Raw genomic sequence first — 18644 nt, 5'->3', positions numbered from 1 at the left:
AGTTCATACATTGAACCTGCCTTTCTCTATTTTCGTTACTTTCCTGGCGACTACAAATAATCGTACTTTGTCTGAGGTCCTTCCTTTGAACCTGTAAGTCTTCTCGAAGTTTTTACCACTTTTATTTCAAACCCAACAGTCTTTTCTGCTAAGTCTTTTAGAAAAATGGGGAAACAAAAGAATACATTTCGATGTCTCATTGAATCCGAGGAAGGTATTAGAAACTTTCGCTCTAAGTATGAAATCCCCTCAACGGTAGGGATGAGATACACAGCCCAAAGGGAATGGGCTGATGCCAGACAAACTGGGGAGGTGCTTATTCCCATGATTGCCTTTATAGAGGGCGGGATGACTATCCCCATGGGTAGTATCACTAGGAGTTACCTCAACTTCTTTAGGTTATCCCCCACCCAGTATGCTCCAAACATGTTTAGGGTCCTAGGAAGTATAGACATTTTGAATAAGAGAATGGACCTAAAGTTAACCCATCATGATGTAAATTGGGTGTACAACCTTCATCACTTAACCGGTCAGGGGTATTATCTCAGGTCGAGATATCCTAAGGTAAGGCTGATTCAGTGCCTTCTCACTTCAAACAAGAACCTAAAGGAGATTTCCTTATTCTCTCTGGGGAATGGCACGATAGTCTGCCTTGCCTGACAGTAGAGGGAACACCAGGTGGGCACGTAGTCATAGATCTATAATATTTAGTTTGCGAGCACATTTCGTTTACTTTTTTCTTTTTAATTATTTTTTTCTCCAACAATTTTCACTCTCGACTCAACGGTTTTGCAGATAGACGCTACACAAAACCCAATCTTAAGTTAGTCAATAAGGCGAACTTGGATAAGTTACTGAAAGCCGAAATATACGTGAACGAGGCTGACGGTCAGCTCCGGGCAGCATACTTAATTCTCAGCTATACCCCCATTTCTTTTGCTTTTCAGGCGCCGAAGTGCGTGATTAGAGCCCGCGATCCTCAGATTCACCGTATCAGTGTTGCCTACGAAGGATTCATTGTTCTAGAGGGTATTCCACTTCCCCAGTGCACATCTTGCACAGAGCCTCTTTTCGTAGCCAGCGTCTCGGCAGGAACTTCTTCATCCCTACCTACCCTCAGGGAAAAGGAAATAAAAGGGAGAAAGGAAAAGGAGAAAGGCGAGGAAGAGGTTGTAGCAGTCTCTGAGTCCTCGGACGATTTCGGGATTTTTGATCAACCCATAAGCCCCGAGGAAGATCTTGACGAGATGGGGATACAAAGAAAACCCCAGAAAAGCTTGCTGGAGCTGATGGAAGGTCAGCCGGGAAAGAGTGCGCCTGCAAAATCAATACCATCACAGGCCTCATCTCTTCCCGCTAGGTCTCCTCCTCCCGCTCCTCGTCAACCTCCTCAGCCATCACTACAGCCAGCGCTTCCTAACACTGCCGAGCAGAAAAGGCGTAGGGAACAGAAGGGCAAGGAGGTGGCAGACACGAGCAAGTCTCGTCCAACTCGCGAGGAGGATGTCTAACGAGCTGCAAAGCAGCAGAAAACTAAGCACCAAGCCATGCGAGGCCAAGAGAAATCTGATTCCCAACATCCTGAACCACAAGCATGGTTACCAGCACCTATGCATGGTGGGGAGCCCCTGCGAGATGATGCATCTATAAGGGACTTTAACGACGGCATAGGGTGTCACGTAGCCTCGGCCATAAAGGAAGCCTTATTGCTCCTAAAAGATATGGCCGAAATAAAGAACATGAGGAAGAATGAACTCATCCTTGACAACAAACGATATTTGGGCATGGTAAGGAGCCAACTTTTATCTTTTTCATTCTGTGACTGTTACTCACCAATATGCACTTTTCATCGACTATAGTGTCAACCTTTTTTCCTACAGATCATCCAAAATACTTTCAAGTTAGATGAGATGCTCAACGCCTGTTCCGATCAGCTAGATGATGAAAGAAAAAGACGGACAATGGCTGTACAGACCTTGTCCAAATTTGAATAGGGCTTGGCCGATGCAAGGAAAAAGTTACAAGTCGAAGAGCAAGCTCGCAAGAGCGCCGAGTCGGCATTAGAAGGCTACCAAAAGCAGGCCGAGGACCAAGGGAAACTTCTGTGTGAGGCGAATGCCGAGCTAAAGAAGACTCAGGAGTAAGTCCTAGTTCTTAGGAAGCACTTGGAGGAAACTCAAAAGCTAAGGGAGCGAGTTGAAAAGTCCAAAGAGCAAGCCGAGAAAGCGAAAATCGATGCCGAACAGGCAATGAACGAAGCTGGGCAGAAAGGCTACGAGGTTGGTATAGCTGAAACTGAAAAGGTTTTGAGAGCCGAGGTTCCGGAGGTATGCCGTATCTACTACGCAAGAACTTGGAGTGAGGCTCTTAACCGTGTTGGGGTTGAAGCCTCATCTGAGTTACGTAAGCCAGAGAACGTATTCTATCCCGAGGCGATCCGCCCTTCAATTCTTCTACCCCATCAGGCTGATGCTCCTTCTTTAGTTATTAACCTTAACGAGGAGGTTTCGCCTCACAGTTTTCCTCCCCTTGGCCAGCCAGAATTAGCTAAAGGGGGACTTACCCTTCCAGGAGCTTCTCCAGACAAGACCACCACCGCTTCGAAGGCAGAGACAGCCTCCCAAGGTTTTCAACAGGATTTGGACTCCACAGTTTTACCAACTGGGGGCGTTACCAAAGCCAAAGAGGGAATCACCACTTCGGAGGCAGACATATCCGCTGGTCAAAACCCAAAGATCCAATTGAAATTGAAAAAGTAGAACTTGTTTTGTAGTTTAACTAGATATTTAGTAGGGGACTTCCGTTCATTTCAACTACCCTTTACTTGTATGGGGCAATTTTACTCACACATGTCGTCAATTAATAATTAGCAATAGGCAATAAGCATTAATACAACAGGGTCTTAAGGAGACGTTTTAGATATGCACGTATTCTTTCCAATCACTTGCAATTCTTTACGAAAGTTCATAAACTAAATAAAATCATGCCTTCAGTACCTTGATTGTACGCCAACTTACGTCCATAGATCTCTCTTTAATTTCCCAATGAGTGTTACAAGGCGTTACTTCCCATTAAGTTTGTGATCAGAAGATTTATCACAACTCAGTTACTGTTCAATACTTCAATACACATCATAGGACGTTAATTTCCACCAAGTTTGCGGTCCGAGGACCTGACATAACTTAGTTTCTGTTTAACATTTCAATATACATCATAGGACGTTAATTTCCACCAAGTTTGCGGTCCGAGGTATTTGGTGATACCCTTGAAAGGCATCTAAGAAACTCATCCTAGGGTGACCCACGGTCGCATCCACCAACTGGTCGATCTTCAGCATGGGAAATGGATCCTTAGGGCAAGCCTTATTGAGATCCGTGAAGTCGACGAACACCCGCCATTTTCCAGTCTTCTTTTTTACTACCACCGTATTGGCCAACCATTGAGGATAAAAAACTTCCTTGATAGTCCCAACCTGTTTGAGCTTGGCAACTTCACTTCTAACCGCCTCGGCATGTTCCTTCAATGGTCGCCGAGGAGGTTGCCTCCTGGGCATAACGGCGAGATTCACATTGAGTCGATGACAAATGAAATTCGGGTCCACCCCTGGGGCTTCATATGGGTTCCATGCAAAAACGTCCACATTGGCTCGGAGGAATTCCAGGAACCTCGCCTTCTCTTGCAAAGGCAATTTAGCCCCAACCTGGAAGAATTTTTTCGGATTGTCAGCAACAACTACCTTCTCCAGATCTTCACACTCTACCCCATCGGCTGGTACGCCCAAGCCTGATACTGGGGACTTTAGTTGCTATAACTCATTGTCGGCCGTAGCCGAGGTTTCTGGTTCTGGCTGATACTGTATAGCCACTACTAGGCATTGCCGAGCAGCCGCCTGACTCCCTACTATTTCCAACACTTGGTCTCCGGATGGGTACTTCACCTTCTGATGCAGAGTAGACGAGACCGTTTTAAGGGTGTGAAGCCAAGGTCTGCCCATAATAGCCGTGTACGGAGAAAAAACATCTACGACAATAAAGTCCACCTCCACCACATCTGTACCTGCTTGCACAGGCAGCCTGATCAGTCCTTTAGGAGTGACCATCATTCCCTCAAAACTTACCAGAGGAGAGTTGTAGGTTGTTAAGTCCTCTGGCTTCAAACCTAGCCCCTTGTACAAGTTTGGATACATTACATCCATAGCGCTACCCTGATCAACCATTTACCCTTCTGACATCGTACCCGCCAATTCTCAACGTTACCACTAAAGCATCCTCATGGGGCTGTATGGTCTCAACCATGTCCTCATCCAAAAAGCCCAGAATCAGGGGGACACGCACCCTGGCTCTCTTCAATGCTTGGGAATGATCCTCGGCCGGGGATTGGAACACCGACAATACCCTGGAGGGGCAAGATCCAGTCCTTCCAGGGGCCGCAAAGATAACGTTAATTGTACCCAGAGGGAGTCTTGATGAAGCGTCCCCACGCACCTCTGAACCTGCTTAGCTCGCCCTTCCACTGGAGTGATGCAAGAGTTGCTTTAATTTCCCTTCGCGGACCAACTGTTCCAAGTGGTCCCATAAATTCCTGCAGTTATCCGTCGTGTGCCCATGATCCTGGTGATAGTGGCAGTACAAGTTCGGGTTGCGTTTCCTAGGCTCCCCCACCATCTTGTTCGGCCATTTGAAGAATGGCTCGTTCTTTATTTTCTCCAAAACTTGTTGCACTGGCTCTCGAAATACTGCATTAACCACCTGGGCGTCCGCCGAACCTGACTGCCCAACAAAATCCCTCCGGGGTCGGCTGCTATTATAACGATCCGACTTGAAATCCCTCCTCTCTTGAGGGATCACCTTGGCCTTCCCTTTTCCCTGAAGTTGATCCTCCTCAACTCTTCTGTACTTATCTATTCTGTCCATCAGTTAATGCACACTGGTAACAGGTTTACCCGACAGGGATTTCCTTATATCGTGATCAGCTGGGAGGCCAGCTTTGAAAGTGGTTATGGCCACACCATTGTTCTTTCCCTCTATTTCATTAAACATTTCCCAGTACCTATCCGAGTAATTCTTGAGAGTCTCGCCCTCTCGCATAGACAGAGCCAGCAAAGATCCCAAAGGCCGAGGAGTCCTGCTGCATGTGATAAAGCGAGCACCAAAAGCCCGAATCAGTGTTTTGAAAGATCCAACAGAATTGGCCCTTAAGCCGTTAAACCACCTCATCGCCGTCGGACCCAAACTCGATGGAAAAACTTTGCACATCAAAGCCTCGTCCTTGGAGTAGATAGCCATCTTCTAGTTGAAATAGCTTACATGTTCTACCGGGTCTAAACGGCCATCATACAGATAGAACGTAGGCTGATGGAATCGCCGAGGATGGATCGCATCGTCTATGTTTTTCGTAAAGGGGGACTTGGAAATTTGACTCAAGGCCTTGTTCATGGCATCGTTACCCAAGCCCCTGCTAGGTGGACTTCTACGCTTACGTCGATGGTGATGCTCCTCTTCATAGGAGAAAGTCTCGCTTGGCGGAGTCCTCAATCTCCGCCTATAACTAGCCCCATCCGACTCCTCAGATGATGGTTCGAAGCAAGGTGGCTTGCGCTCCCGCCGGGCATGGCGCAATTCTCTCTTCAAATCAGCAACCTCACGTTGCAGATTCGCCTCATGCTTCGTGTGGGAGACGTGACTTTTCCCACGAGAGTGGCTTCTGGTGGTATGAGTTGTACGTACACTCCCCTCATGGCCTTCTCTCCGTTCGGGACTCCTTTGGGGATCACCATGCTGGGAGCCCCTTGACTCTACCTGGTGCAGGTTGGCATCCTCCTGATGCGGTCCCGCTGTGTGGTGATGTGGACCCACTTCCTCCATCAGAAACGTTGCACCGGAAGTCCTTTAAGTTAACACAAGCTCTTCCCACAAACGGTGCCAATTGTAAGGACTCGATTTGTAACGACTCAAAATGATACTGGGTACGCACGTAAAAAAGGCCCAAACAATATAATTTGTAGAGCGTGGGTATTAAGAGCTAGATTAACTTTTTTGAAACGAAAAGATTCACCCTCACGTATATTGAAGGTAGAGCTGGCACAACAATCGGTTCTTTTCTGGTAATCGATACAGTTCTTTTGCTTTTCACGTTCTTCTTGCTCAGTCTATGCTTCTTTCTTTCTCTTATGTTCCGTTCCCCTTTTTTGCATGTTCTTCTTTTAGTTTATATACCACCCTCTGTGTTCCATCCTCACCACACACGTGTAGGTTGGGTTCAAGGGATTTCTTTCTGTCCCATCTAGCACCTCCTGGAACTTCTTACAGCTGCCTCCTTACTGTTCAGGTATCACCTCCAAATTAATGCGACCAGAGAGTTGGTTGGAAGGTAATTAATGCGGAGGCAGCTGTAGTTATAGATATTTGTTTGCCTTTTCTTTCTTACCTTTGGTCTGTTATCCCATCTTCAGTAGTGACATAATTCCGAGGTCCGGTTGTAACAAGACCGCGTCCTGATCGTCCTCAGACGCATACTGCCAAGGAGTATGGCGTCCTCGGACGAATACGGAACTCTACTTTCGTGATATTGACTACCACTCCCCCTCGGTAATTACCCTTATGACCCGACTTGGCCTCCTCGGACGGATATGCATCCTCGGATGGGCCACAGGCCCAATGATCCTGACCTTAATGGGCCTGCTGACTGATTGGCCCCCACACATCTAATGAAGATGCAGCTTTGTTTTTGATTTGAAGAAAAATTCAGATCTACATCTAATGAAGATCTGTTTTTATTTTAAGAAAAATTTAGATCTACATCTAAGGAAGATGCAAATCCGTTTTTGGGTCAAGAAAAAGAATTGTTTTCATGCAGATTTTTGAAAATAAGAAAAAGATCACAACAATAATAAAAGAATTAAGAACATGTTTTGACAAAATAAGTCAATAATTCATGATATGAATACTATAAACATACTATAAACATACATATATCATCATAATAAGAGAAGCATTAAGAAAAGAAAAGGGTAATCAAAAACAACCTCTTGCATGGAGCACTTCTTCTTCTTAAGAGGATGTTTTAGGGTTCAAAGAAACTAATTCAATTATCTTTGAAACTTAAAAACTCTAGTTTAAGAGAGAATACCAGAAAAGAGGGATGAGAAATTTGAAAGTGTGAAAAGGTGACTCTCCTAGAGCATAAAAGAATGTGCTGAATTTTGGGATCCAGTCCCTACTTATAGAGACTGGAATGCTTAAAAAATAAGCAACCACGGGTAGAATGCAAATTGGGACGCAACTTTCTGCGAAAAAGTCGAAAAGGGTGTGTTTTATCGGCACTCGAAGAGAATTGGGTCAAAGCCCAAAAGAGTGCAATTCGGCACTCCAAAAGTGCTGAATGGTACTCTTGGGTGCTGATGCACTTTCGTGTTCAAGTGCGTTTTGGACTCCTTTTTTAGGTTTCCTTGAACCAGTCCTTGCACTTAGACGTGTTTTCAATTCATATTCTAAGATTTTTATCTCTTTTTTGGATAATTCAAGTCTTTTCTAGAAAAATTATCTCGTAGATAAATACTCTAAAATAAATCTTGATAAAGTTCAGATTATCCACAATTTTATTATTATCCAATTATCCCCTTTAATCCTACGCAAGCAATCCAATTTTAGACACTAATTATCAACCAACCACAAAATTATTTAACTAATTTTAATTGCTTAACCAATCAAAATTAATTTAAATTAATCATGCGTGGTCGACTCTACCTAGACACAATGCATGCTAACCGTGCAAACTTGATCATGTGATATCTTTCGATCCGATAGTACGATTTGGAAATTGGACATACCGTCACGACCATTAGAATCCCAAGATTATTTTTATGATATGCAATGAATAAATTAATGCATGTAATGCAACCATGATTTTTGGGGTACATGGATGGTTACTCATCATTTTCCTTGACTAAATTATGGGTGCAAAATCGAGTGTCTACAGTACTGTTCAAACTTATTTGGGAAAAGGAGGAGAGAAACGAATTTCGGCAACACCATTGCCAAAATTCTGAGAAAAAGTAGGAGAGAAGAGAGACAAATGATGTCACGGAAGTGGGAGAGAGAAAAAGGAATTTCGACAATGGTATTTGCAAAATATGTGCCCAAAAAAATCTAGTTGACCTACCTGAAATTAGAGACTAACCTAACTGAAATTAAAATAAAATAACTGAATTGTGGCAATTGAATTGCCAAAATTGGAGGATTATAAAAAAGAAAACTGAACTGTGGCAAGAGTAATGTTACGACTACAAACTATTTTACCATATTTTTACAAACTGTTGTTATGGCCAACTTCTTACTGGTTCTCATCAAGGCCCACCAATAACATCACTTTTTTATTTACCAATAATTACTCACCACATCAATAGTTTGTGAAATTTTTTTGTAAAAAAGTTTATATCTCTAGCATTTTGCCAAAAGTGAAAGATTTAAAAAAAAAAAAAAAAAAAAAAAAAAAACTCAATTGTGGCAATTGAATTGCCAAAATTGGAGGGAAAAAAAAAAAAAAAAAAGGATTGTGGCAAGATTAATGCTACAACCACACTTTTGGAGGACTAAAAAAAAAAAGAATTATGGCAAATGTGGCCTTAGCTAGGGCTGTCCACGAGTTAGGCCAAGTTAGGTTTGTGCCCAACCCAGAGTCAACCCGAATAATTTGGGTGGATTATAAAATAACCTGAAACCAACCCGAACTATCTAATCGAATTTGCTAGTTAGAGTCTTGTCAGTTTCGGGTTGTATCGAGTCGTTCTCAGGTTTTATCACTGGAGCCGATATTTGGCCAGTTCCGTCGAGATCCGGTCGATTCCGACAATATCTGGCCAGATCTGTCGAGATCTAGGCGATATCTAGCCAGATCCGATGAGATCAGGCCTAGATTTCGTCGAATAACGACGAGATCTCACCGGATCTGATAAGATCTGGCCTAGATTTCGTCAGATAACAACGAGATCTCACCAGATCTCAAATGATTTGGATTAAATCTCGATGGATCTCAACGAGATCTTGCCAAATCTAGTCTGAAATCCTTGAAAAATCGTTAGAAACAATAACTATTACGAGCGGGTCGGGTTTCACGGGTTTTGAGAAAGGAAACCCGCAACCGACTCGTCGATGTCGAGTTTAGAGAGATCTGAACCTACATCCAATATTCGGAGTTGTTGGATCGAGTGGTGGTGGATCTTAGGGGGCCGCTTGGACACCCCTAGCCGTAGCATTACTCTTGCCACAATTCTTTTTTTTTTTACTCCTCCAATTTCGGCAATTCAACTGCCACAATTGATTTTTTTTTTTTTTTAATCATCCACTTTTGACAAAATGCTAGAGATACAAATTTTTTTTACAAACATTTTTACAAATTGCTGATGTAGTGAGTGATTATTAATAAATTTAGATTATTAATAAATAAATAAATAAAAATGATGTTATTGGTGACCCTAATGAGAACCAGTAAGAAGTTGGTTATAATAACAATTTGTAAAAATATTATTAAATAGTTTGTGATTGTAGCATTACTCTTGCCACAATTCTTTTTTTTTTTTTTTTTTTTGGATCAAGTCAGTCTCCAATTTCAAGCAAGCCAGCTGGGTTTTTTTGGGCACATATTTTGGTAATACCATTGCTAAAATTCCTTTTTCTCTCTCTCACTTTCCTAACATCATTTCTCTTTCCTCTCTTCTACTTTTTCTCAGAATCTCGACAATGGTATTGTCGAAATTCGTTTTTCTCCTCATTTTCTCAAATAAGTTTGAATAATACCCATATCACAAATAAATTTCGTTTTCTACAATATTCAGCAAAAAGTCTATCAAAAAAGTGCGGTGGGCTTTGTATTTTTCTTGATTTAATGGTGGCGAATGTGGAAATTGCACGCCAATGTAACCCCACAGACAGACGTACATTACATTTACATCTACGAAAATGATTGATCGAAGAAAAAGGGCAAAAAAAAAAAAAATATATATATATATATATATATTCACATTTCACAGGTGGTCCAATAATCACCGAGGTAGACAAACGAAAGAGTACTACTTCTGGTCTTTCATTCTATTACTTCTCTTTCTCCTTCTAGACTACTAGTCTTGTTCATTCAAAAAAAAAAAAAAGACTACTAGTCTTGCTGACAATGAGATTTGTGGCCTCCACGTGTTTATATTTAATGAATACAAACCTTTCCTTTTTTTTGTTTCTATAATTAGAAACAAAACAATCATATCATGTAAAGTAACGGAAAAATAAATAACAAATCGATATGATGATCAAGGAAAACCAAACCAATAAAAAATTTCGGGAGGATTTAACCTAGTTATCCTCAAGGTAAAAAGCAAATCCACTGTAGAGAATCAAAGTTTACAGTAAGACTTAGACCACTAACATCTTATTGCTACCACATGTAGAACATACTTCTTTATTAGGCCTTTACAACACAAGCACCCACACTTGTAACAAAAAAAAGGACCGGTTGAATGGTGGAGCAAGAAATGCGGTTGCCTAAGGCTCCAAGTAAAAAAAATGCCCCAAGATTTTAACCAATAGGATTATTTATAATCAATAAATAAAATATTTTTTTTTTACCTAATGAAAATCAAATAAAAAAATTGAGAAAAATGCAACGTTCACAATATTTTTCACAACACTTTTACAACTAATGTTAAATAGCAGGTTGTTACAGCTTATTGTTGATGGTAAAAAAATTAATTATAGTGATATTTTCAAATAAAAAACAAAAAGCAGTTTAAAATCTAGGATTTGTTATAAAAAATATTGTGAATGTTGCACTTCTAAAAAAAAAAAAGAATAATAATAAGAGTTTAGTTAGCAAACTTTTACTAGTTTTCATCTAATTCTCTACTACTAACACCACTGTTTTATTTACTACTATCAATCTACCACATCAACAAGTATGAAAATTTTGTCAAATTTTTTGTCTATAAAATTTCTAAAAAAAGAAAAAAGTCTACGTAGTTCATGTTAATTAGTAGTAATTTTGCATTTAAAACAAGATAATAAATTTTCACCTTAAGCCCCCAAATGCATCAAGCCGCCACTACAAAAAAAAAAAAAAAAAAAAAAAAAAAAAAAAAATCTCCTGTTTGTGACTCCAAGACCACCCTTGAAGGTTTAGATCATCAGCACCTTTGATGACTAGAGAAGGTAGCAACTTCTATAATACCGGATCTTGAGATTCTTCAAAAAATATATGAGAGAGTTTTTTTGGTACAAAACCCTAAATACAAAAGAGGCACACTTTTCTCTCTCTAAAAAGCCATATAAAAACATGCTTAGTGTTTCTTTTATATATTAGTAGTGTTTTACTTGAAACCAAATACGTTTAAGTAGAATTTGGGCTGAAATAGAATTTTGCAAATACATGTTTCGATCGGTCAAGTCTGTCTCTCGATTGTTCGAACCAGGTAGATTCTGAATTCTTCTTTCTACAGCTTGCATGTTCTTGAATCTTGACTTGAATCACCTTGAGTATTATCTAATAATACCTATAGACTCTAAGATCTATATCTAGCTAAGTTTGTATTCACGATTTGTCAATTGTTCTAAACTTTTAGAGCCTAACAGTATACATATTTTAAATTTGTGAAAAACTAAATTTTCAACATGAAATCGACCATTTTAATTTCTTTTATAGATTGGAGAGAATTTTAATTCTAAGTTTACCGTATGTTTGGATAGAAAGAGAAAAGTTTCAAACAGATCCATACAAATTTGTTTACTTGATTTCTTTAGTTTATCTAAGATTCTAAGGGCATTGCCACCATAAAGGGTATAACCCAACAATAAGAATGCTAATGTCGAGTAGGCTTTTTAAGTTCACGACAGTGTGATATTGATTCAGATCGAGCATTCTTACTTATCATAACCAAAATTATTGGATCCTTGCACGAGGTTAATGTTAAACTATATACATGGTTAATTCAAACCCACCCAAGTGAACGTTTGTAACTCTCTTATCATCTGGGAACTTCAAGCATTGGTTAATTAGAGGGTATGGAGTTGCTGTGGTCACCTTAAGTATGATAGAAATGATTGATCTCCCCTTTACCCTTTGAGAGAGAAAAAAATTATTTACGTGACATTCAAATTACTCCAATTTATTGGTAATAGTGGTTTTTTTTTTTTTTTTTTTTTGGGGAAACAAACACACACACAAAAGGAATAAGGAAAGGGGTTCTAACACAAAGGAAAAAAGTGTTGTGTGTAATATAATTTGTCCCTTTTTCCCTTAAAAGTTACCATAACTTTTGAGTGGAGTTATGGTAATAGTGGTTTTGAGTAGGGGTGTAAAATGGGTGGGTTTGGGGTGGGCATAGTTGGGTTGGGTATATAAAACTCATTCACCCATTAAAACCCATTTAATTAATTGCTTTTAACCTAAATCCAACCCAACCCAACCCAATTATAATAGGTAAACCCCAATCCACCCAATTACCCAATTATCAAAATTATCAAAATGCCCTTAAAGTAAAAAAGTCCAAAGTACCAAAATATTTTAGTTTGCATTTTTTGACACATCAACATTTTAATTTAAAAAAAAAAAGCCACGTCAGAAAATTAAAAATAAAATTCTAAATTTATAATTTTTTAAAATTTAATTAAATTAATTTTTTAAATCTTAAAATCAGATATTTGTATCTAGGTTGTGTCTTGAGAAAGAGAGAGAGAGAATGATTTGTGAGTAGTGACGTTGGCTTCCGTTTGTGAGCTTTCATTTCAACATTAAACCCTTCTTCTTCTTCTTTTTCTTTTTTTTAAATCATTAAATCCCTTCATTTTATTTTACACTTCGAAAAATACGCTCTTACAATATTTCAACAGGACAACGCCATTAAATTACAAAACAGAAGAGTAAAAAGAAAATATGAATACATGGAGTGAGTTTAGTAGATTGGAGGAATTTTAAAACTAACAAAAGAGTAATCATATTTTGTAGGAAGTTAATGAGTAGAAGTAGGAATTTAAATCAACGTAAAAGTAGGAGTTTATTAGAAACAGGAAGGCATTCCAACCTAGAAGTAGGAATTTATTATTTTTGTCAATTTACTATTTTAACTCCATTTTTAAGTTTTAGGTAGGGGTATTTTTACCGTAAAAAAAGTAATAACTAACTTTCTTTTTTCAATTTACTATTTTAACCCCATTTTTAAGTTGTTGGTTAATTAATTTAGGGGTATTTTTTCAAGAAAAAAAAGCAATAACTAACTTTCTGAATTCTCTTAATATATACAGATTAATCATAGGCCCATAACAAGTATAATTAATTATAGGAGGTGTTAAATGTATCAGGTTCCCAATGTAAATACAACTAATTTTTTTATGGCATAAGCATAATCCAATTCTACCTAATTATAGGAAGGTCCCCAGTTCGATCCTGGGCAACAATAACTTATCAATTCTACTTCGATTATGGTTGCGCACTTTTAACGTGATGGTCACTCTATAAGTATAAGTGCATGTGAGGTGTAGGGGAAAAGGTCGGGGTTCAAGTCTCTAAGATGGAATTTCACTTAGGGACGGCAATTTTTCCCCGCCCCACTTAACCCGCCCCTCCCCGCTTCACCCCGCGCGGGTTTTCCCCTCCCCACAAAGGCAGTGGGGCGGGGATGGGGCAAGATTTTAGCCCCGCCCCACCCCGCCCCGCATTACTAAAGGTTATAATTGTAAATTTTTCATATCTTAAAACCCTACTATTTAAACAAACATATTAATATTAGCATATTTTATTCTACCCAATGTGATTCTCTGTCTTTATTTTGTTGTGTGTTATACTATGAGATTTTTATTTTATTTTTATGATTGTCTTGTTAAATACTTGGATATATTATTCAATTTTTTTCTAAAAATTGATTTGATTTAATGGGATAAATTTGTAATTTCAAGTATATTTTTATTAATGAAATAAATTTCATTAAAAAAATTGTACTAGTTGTAGGGCAAATTAACAAAAAGTAGAGTTTTACGGGGTGGGCCGGGGCTTCACGGGGCCCCAAGGGGCGGGGATGGGGTGAGAAAGTATTCCCCGTCATGCGGGGCGGGGTGGGGATGGGGCAAGATAAAACCATGCGGGGCAGGGACGAAGACCCCATCCTTCGGTCCCGCCCCGCCCCATTGCCATCTCTTCACTTTCACACACATATACGCTTAGATTAGGTTAAAGTAGAATTTCTATCTTATATCAAAAAATAAATTCTACCTAATTAAAGTGAGAACCAATTTTCACTTCACTTATTCTAGCCAGGTTTAGATTTTTTTTTTTCTTTTATTTATGTATTTTTTTTAGTAAAGGAAACTTGACCATGTGAACGTATTTAAACATCCAAAACCTTTATTGTTTTGTTTTGTGAACATTCAAATCTATTATAGTCCCTTTCAAGTTTCAACGCATGTGAAAAAAAAATTTGGGAGTGATTGACTCGTCCCTAAATCGTCAAACGACTTGCACTTTAAGCAAATAAATGAAAAAACTGTAAAACTTTTTAGTATGTGGTAAATGCGATACCCATAAACATAAGAACGTCTCTTTGTCTAATCTTTGCTCTTAATAATAATTAGTCGCTAACCTGTGCGATGCACAGAAAAATTCAGAAAATATTTAAGAACATATTTATTTATTTATTTTTCTTTTTGTATCATCTTCTTTTATATTGATGAAAGCAAAAAATTTATAAATCTTTGCTCCTCTGGCAAAGCACATTTATTTTCCAATTAAGCTACCATTCAAAATAGTGCTTCTCATTATTGGTACATTTTGTGGTTGGAAAAGAGATATGCAAGTGAAATGTCTAGTTCACATTGCAAAGTTACATATTTGTTTCTAAATATGTGATGATTGATCAATTTATTGAGGCCTATTATATAAACCATATCCCAAAGGTTTAAGGAACACTCAGGTAGTTTAGTAGTTGAACATAGCTTTTTGTAACTCTCAGTATTAAGCAAGAACTTTCAATACCAAGCCTAATTTACTAACTTTTTTTTTTTCCAATATGTAGCCTAATTTACATATATGACAGCTTAGTAACTAAGAGAAGACTTCCACTGAAACTTTTGTGGCACCATCAAACCCCAAACTTGTCAACATGCACTAATAGCCTCTGAGACCATTTGTAATGCTTGCTCTCAACCAAAATGTTTCCTCTTTCCTTCAGATCCAAAGAACCAAATAGCCAAACCCCTCCCCTCTTATATCTCCAAAGAACCAAAAAGTGCACTTGAATTTGGCAATAGTTTTTTTAAAGATCAGCCAAAGAACCAAAAATAGCACTTGAATTTGGCCTCAATCATTTTAAAGATAAACCAAGTACAATGTCAATGAATTTAATGAAACCTTGAATTATTGAATTTTTTCAAGTGACTACATGGTAGTTTTGTCCAGCAGTTCTTCTACATTATATCAAAGAGTAATATCAATTCCTTTCTAACATATAAAAGAGCATCGTCAACAATAATCATGTCAATAATTTAATAAAAAATTGACTTTTGTAGAAGTCACTGTTGAACTCATTGCAATACAACCTATACACACACAAAAGAAGTTTGCTATGAAAGATAATTTCATAACTCAAATAACTAAAAATCATTATAATGCAATCATTAAATATGGGTTTAAAAGCATCCTATCAATCATTCAAACCAATTGCATTATCGAAAAGCAGAAAAAATTTATAAAATTTAAGTAATAATAGATCTTGATGATCCTAAAAAACCAACTAAAAAACAAGGGTTTCTAAACCTAAGTAAATTAGGATTCCTAAGCGTGATGTGTTGCACCCAAAAAAATAAATTGCAATTGTATTCAATTTTCAAAATTATGAATTCTGCAACCCAAAAGTACAAAATACGAAAGAATAGTTGCAAAAATTACATGAATCAACTTGCTGCTTATGGGAGATGCGCTTACCTATGTTTCTGTGGGATTGAGGGTAGTGACAATGGAGGGTTGGAAGGCTGAGAAAGAAGGATATTGGTTATTGGGTTGAAAGAGAGAGTCGAATAAAAGAGAGTCTGCCTTTGAAAAGAGTCTTTTTTTCTTTTTCTTTTTTAATATTATTGATGTTGAAAATTGTAGGAGTAGAAAAGCTTATGTGGCACACTCTCAGAAGATCAATAAAAAGTCAAAGGCTTTGGTTTTAAAGTATATATAGATAATAATTTTCCTTACATGTAGTTTTTTTCCCTTTATATGATAGAATTTTAACTTATGATGTCTGTTCCATTATAATTGACAACAAAAAACTTAACAAGCACCTTCCTGAAGGCTTGAATCCTGACCCTTACTCTCTATTCCACAAGAACTTTGTATTTGTAGAGTGACCATAATGCCAAAGATGCATGGTGGTATGGGAACACTTTACTAATTGAGTTAATTGGAACATATCTCCTTAAATGTAAGCTTCGTTTGTTTTAAAGTAAAATATTTTTCCAATGTAAAATATTTTACATGTAAAACATGTTCAGTAAAACATTTTCAAGTGTTTGTTTTGACAAATAAAATTTTTCAAGCAAACCACAAAAAAACGATAGCTCAACATTGAAGTTGCTAGTGCTAGAGGTCTAGTGACCAGACCATTAGAACTGGCAATCAGGGTGGTGGCTTCAGCAACCAGATTGCCAACGATTATCATCAAAGTTGTATCTCCAATGACTGAACCACCAACACTGGTCGACAAAACAAAGTCTTCGATTACTATATCTTCGGCACTAGTTACAATGTGGCATCTTTGGCTACCAGTCGCTAGTGCGACTTCTCTGACCATCGAACCGCTGACACCGATTGCCATTGAGGTGTCTCCTACCACTGGATTGTTGGCATTGGCCGATAGAGTGGAGTCTCCAAATATCAAACCAATGACACCGGTCACAGAGTGAAATCACCAGTCATCGAAGCGGAGTCTTCGAACACCGGTCACAGAGTAGAGTCACTGGACAAGTGACTTATTGACCAGATGGTAGAGGATGTTTTTGGAAATTGTTTTATCAAATTTTCAAGTATAAAACATTTTACAACTTTTTATAAAATATTTTACGGTCAATGAAAAATATTTTACAAATTTGATTATATTTTACGTGCAAACAAACACCTGAAAATGGAAAACCTTTTTCAAAAAATATTTTACATCAAAACAAATAGAGCAATAATTACAACAAGTGGTTTAGCAAACTCTAGTCTCATCCACCTTTTATGACTAGTGAGGTACCAATCATTAAGTTTGTTTCTTGTAGTTAATGTCACTAATAAGTACGTTTTACGTGGTAATAAACACCAAAATCATAAGAATTTTTTTTTTATCTTTTTATTTTATTTTTAAAAAAAAAAAATCTTATGATTTTGGTGTAAAACTATTTTACAAAAAATTTACAAAATGTAGTAACTAGTGAGTGATTCTTGAGAAGTAAAGAAATGATTTTAGTAATGAGCTCGGATAAAAGCCAATAAAAATTTGTCATATCCATAATTAGTAAAAGTATTATAAAAATATGTGTGTCTGTAGCATTTTTGATAACTGATATATTAAGAGGATGTTACCACGGAAAATAGACTTCAGTTTAAGGATTTGTTTAGGATCTGCTTATTTTGCTGAAAATACTATAGATAAAGATAAAAGTTAGCTGGAATAGTACAGTGGGACACATGAATAGTATCAAAAAGTGTAGTGATGCCCATGAATAGTAGCAAAAATAAGCTAAATAGTAAAATAAGCTGGCTTTTTAATTTAGAGCCAAACACACACTAAGGGTCTGTTTGGATACCACTTATTTTGCTGAAACTAAAAATTTATTGCTAAAAGTATTGTAGATAAAGATAAAAGTTAGTTGAAATAATACAGTAGGGTCCATGAATAATACTAAAAAGTGCAGTGGAGCCCATGAATAATAGAAAAATTAGCTGAATAGTGAAATAATTTTCATTTATAATCTCAATTCAAATGCACGCTTAGTGTGCATTTGGGAAGCAATGAAAGTTATAAATTAGGGGAAATTGTCCTTTATCCACCTGTGGTTTGGCCCGTTTTAACAGTGCCCGCCTGTGGTTTAAAAGTTGTTACTTAACCCACTTGAGTTGGCTTCCATTAGACCCCCGTTACCCACCTCTGTCCTTTCCGTTAGAAAATCCTCTAACTATATAAGCCAAAATTAGAACCCAAATAGAACCCTAAAAAAAGGAATGAGCTCTCTCCCTCTCTACCTTAGAACCCCAAACCCATTTCCTCTATATCAAGATCCCTAAAAACCCCCAAAAATAAATGAAGTTTTTCGCGCAGAGCTCTCACCACTTGCGTCGAATCCTTCAATAACTCATCTGGAAACTGAAATTCAAACAAAATGCAGTTGGATTTCGACTAATGAACATTGAAAGTCAGCCCTAAACCTCTCTCTTTAATCACAGATAGAAATTTAGGAATAGAATTTGAACGTAATTTCTGAATGAAAAATTAAAGAAATTCACTGAAACTAATAATTTAATCGCATTCAAAATTCACTCTTTCAGTTACAGCAATTTTTTTCTTTTCCCTTTCTTCAATTTCTTAGCAAACAAATAGAGAATGAAGAAACAAAATTTCAATAATCTCTTCGAAATCAACTGAAGCAAGT

Source organism: Quercus lobata, chromosome 9, assembly GCF_001633185.2.
Source record: "Quercus lobata isolate SW786 chromosome 9, ValleyOak3.0 Primary Assembly, whole genome shotgun sequence".
NCBI lineage: Eukaryota > Viridiplantae > Streptophyta > Magnoliopsida > Fagales > Fagaceae > Quercus > Quercus lobata.
The sequence above is the reverse complement of the archived record's forward strand: the minus strand, read 5'-3'. Positions refer to the sequence as shown.